This window comes from Sinocyclocheilus rhinocerous, unplaced genomic scaffold, assembly GCF_001515625.1.
Source record: "Sinocyclocheilus rhinocerous isolate Xijiao unplaced genomic scaffold, SAMN03320098_v1.1 scaffold4140, whole genome shotgun sequence".
NCBI lineage: Eukaryota > Metazoa > Chordata > Actinopteri > Cypriniformes > Cyprinidae > Sinocyclocheilus > Sinocyclocheilus rhinocerous.
This window is the reverse complement of record NW_015661995.1, coordinates 168,397-172,343: the sequence shown is the minus strand read 5'-3', so window position 1 is coordinate 172,343 and position 3,947 is coordinate 168,397. Positions and strand designations below refer to the sequence as shown.

Below are 3,947 nucleotides of genomic sequence, written 5' to 3'. Positions count from 1 at the left end.
GTGTGTCTTTGTGTCTGTGTGTGTGTGAGAGAGAGTGTGAGTGTGTGTGTGTGTGTCTTTGTGTCTGTGTGTGTGTGAGTGTGTGTGTCTGTGTGTGAGTGTGTCTATGTGTGTGAGAGAGTGAGTGTGACACACCGACTGACAGAGCGCTGAGACCGAGGACCACGAGCAGCCCGCCACGTTCAGCTCCAGCAGCCCTGAGGAGCACAGCAGCAGCAGCACACATTCACTACATCTGCTCTGCTGCCAAGCCCAGGTCTCCATGCATCATTATTCACACAAGACTCACTGCGCTAACCTGACTTCTGCTGCTTCGAGCACAGCTCAGCGCGGAATGATCATGAGCAGATGCAGCAGAGCAAGGGAAAGTGCTCAAAAGCACCCAGATATCGTTTCATTCTTTAACTTCTGGATAATGATTCATGATTTACAAGTTGGACAAATGCTTTGATCCAGTGTGACTCAACTGAATGAGCTACAGGAATGCTCACTTGATCTAAATATGAGCATCAAATTACACATTTAAAATCATTCGTTACTTCGGTCAGACCAGTTGGAACACAGCAAAAAATGATTTTCATACTTAATATCTTTGTCTTGTTTTCTAGTATAAATATCTAAACATTCTTGAATCAAGATGAATTTACTTTACAAGTAAAAGGACTTACAATATTATGTCTTGTTTACTAAAAAAAAAAAAAAAAAAGATCAAGATTTTGCTTAAAAGAAGTAAGAGAGTGTGTGTGTGTGTGTGTGTGTGTGTGTGTCTGCCAAACAAGATTTTTCTTGCCCCACTGGCAGATATTTTTGCATCTTTTAAGCAAAAACTATCAAAATCTTGATCTTTTTTTTGTTTTGCATTTGCCAGCTGATCTATATTTCCCATCACTCCTGATATGTGCATGGGTCTCCATCAGTCAGGCCCCTCTCCGAGCTCTTGTACACTTGTGTGCTCGCAGTACTGAGATCCTACCTTGCAGACGGTTAATGAGCCACATGAGCTGTTTCTTGGAGATGTTGGTGTAGCCCAGGTTGAGACACACAGGCTGTCGACGGATTATACTGCTCAGCATGGGAGGAGTTATGGAGCGCTGGCGGCTCAGATCGATCTGAGTCCATAACCTCTTATCACAGCACCTGCACACAAACACACGCTTCAGACGTCTGGCAGAACAGACATTTATATACATAGTAAAATCACTGATGCACTGCTGCAAAAATAACTTTTACCATAACAAGCATAGCAATGTACAGTGAATGAATGGCAAGATTTACTAGTCATTACTTTTATAAATGATTACAACTGCATTTAAAAACATATTTTGACACGAAAATTGAAATACGTTTCGGTTACACTTTTTTTTTTTTATTTATTGTTATTATAATAGTAAGTAAATGTGACTAGGACAACATATAAAGTGTTACCTATATTAATCTATTAGTCTGCATGGCTTGAACATCTGTTTTGTTAGTGAACATCATTATATTTTTCTCCCATTCATGAGGGGTTTATATCACGCCCGATACTTTGCTGCTTGTACAGGGTACAATGGCCCTTAGCAGCACGAAAAACCACACTTATTCAACTTCTGAACGGATTAGATTTAGCCTAGAAATTGCGCAAATAGCCCTTACTTTATAATCACTAAAGAGGCGTCACTTAGCTTCAGTTCATCGCACTCTCACAAAGTTCCTTTATAGTCATTATAAAGCAGAAGCGTCAGAAGAAGAGCAGCCGTGAGCCGGTGATTGATGACTGGTCAATCCCTGTCTACGGCTCGAGACACAGACATGACATCCTCACAGCAGCACACAGGAGAACGGATGCATATGCTCAGATTCACAGATTCAGACTGAAGAGGAAGGTTGGATTCAGAGAATGGCTTCATAGTATATCTAATGTGATCAATATATGATATTTTCCAGAGTATGTACTAGAGGTCGACTGATAGTGGATTTGACGATACCGATAGCTAGGCTAGACCAAACTGGCCAATACAGATTAATCAACCGAAATGGATACTGAACAAAAACTAAAATAGTGCTCTATTTAAAAAAAAATAAAAATACAGTACTGAACCATACTTTGTGAATGAATAAAAATATTAATATTGGTTATTATATTGATTAAAGTTAGTTCATAGTTTATTAACTAATGTTAAAAGAAGAAACTTTAAAATAGAAAAATGTATTAATAATAGTAAATGTTCAATTAACACACTCTACACTACTTCTACAAGTTTCATTAATCTTGATGTTACAAACGGACTCTGATTGTAAAGCGTTACCATTTCATTTCAACAGTCACGCTAAAGATGGCCATCTTTAAATATGGACACAAAGGCCACAGGATTGAAATGATGATGATCTAGTCTAGTATCACACACCGGTCACGTCACGCTCAACGCGTGCGGCGGCCTAAAACATTTCATCACCAAACCGACATACGTTTTGAAGTTACGTGTTTAAAAAAAACAGCAAATGGAAAGAGAAAGCGACATCTATATTATAGCTCTATAAATGAAGCATATTTTATTAGAGCCACAGAAAGACAAACGTGTCGCTGAAAAATGCACAATACACAGTTTTACAGCCTAGGGTGAAGTCTTTATGTACATTAACAACGGACAAATATAATGTACAAATTTGGGACAAATATAATGGAATTTAATGGAAAATTATGTGAATAGGGTATATGTCGAACGTCACCTGACCAAACCCAGAAAACAGGTCTCATTAAACAATGACTTTTAAGGTAATCAGTTAAACTAGCTAGTTGTTCTTACTGATGGCGTTTTATTACATTTTTATATCGAAATGTTAATGAAAAGAATAAAAATTAAAAATAAAACTTTTAGATATCAATCCTTATATGTATAATAATATAATAATATAGTATAGTATATAATGTAATAGTATATAATCCTTCTATTCTTTTTCTATTCTATCTGTTTTCTTTTTATTATATAATTAAAAAGAAAACTTGCTACGTGTACTGCGTTAAGCTAACTGAGACTTGTTATAGCACTTGTATATCGTTGCTCTTTTGTTGATTTTGATTGCTTCCATTGTCCTCATTTGTAAGTCGCTTTGGATAAAAGTGTCTGCTAAATGCTAAATGTATATGTGATGGACATTGGTTATGATCATTTTTGTATCTACTTTAAAGGCATCTTGAGTAAAATAGCTTCAAATTTAACGAAGCGTTTGCAAACGCTTGAGCGGAAGCGGCGAGACCTGATTAACAGCATGCAGAAGTCTGTGGCGTGGCAGGATTTTCTGTCGGCTGTGCTTCTGATCTGCAGATCTGCATCTGAAGTTTCCCGCTCTGTGCAGCGCACGTGTCAAAACAAACAGCACGAGGTGTCAGTGATTTCTGCCTCTAGAGGCCGCTCTCGCACTATAATGACAGCAGACCTTTCTCAGTCGCTCCAGCAACAGACACAACCCGGAAAACTATCGGCATGGATTTCTGCAGATAACCGGTAGTTCCAGCTAACAACTATCGGTGCTGATTAATCGGCAAAACCGATACACCGGTCGACCTCTAGTATGTACTTTGCACTTGTTTTGTGTGTACTGTTAAAGGGGTCATCAGATGCAAAATTCACTTTTACATGGTGTTTGAACATGAATGTGTGTGTACACAACCACCCTATAATAATAAAAACCCAGCCAGTTTCCAATAATAATGATCACTTTCTCAGATCAAGCCGTTCTCCGATTCTTGACCCAGGCCCCTCCCACGATAGTTGATTGACACTGGTGTTTGCCGTCGCTGTGCTCTTGTTCCAGGGAGTGCTCTGGCTCTGCCGGCCTGCTCCGCGGATCCTGCTCCCGCGGACGGCTTTCCCGGCGGCGTGCCGGTGATTGGAGACGGCGCTGCTGTTGGAGTTCTCCTTCTCCTGCAGCTCTCTGCCGCTCACCCGCGTGCGGCCGTTGCGTGT

The 3,947-nt window shown here is 39.7% G+C and overlaps 1 pseudogene; it reads right to left on the bottom strand.

Annotated features, from left to right (window-relative positions):
• Positions 1-3,947, bottom strand: part of LOC107727141 (F-box/LRR-repeat protein 19-like) — a 19,849-nt pseudogene that overhangs the window by 4,083 nt on the left and 11,819 nt on the right.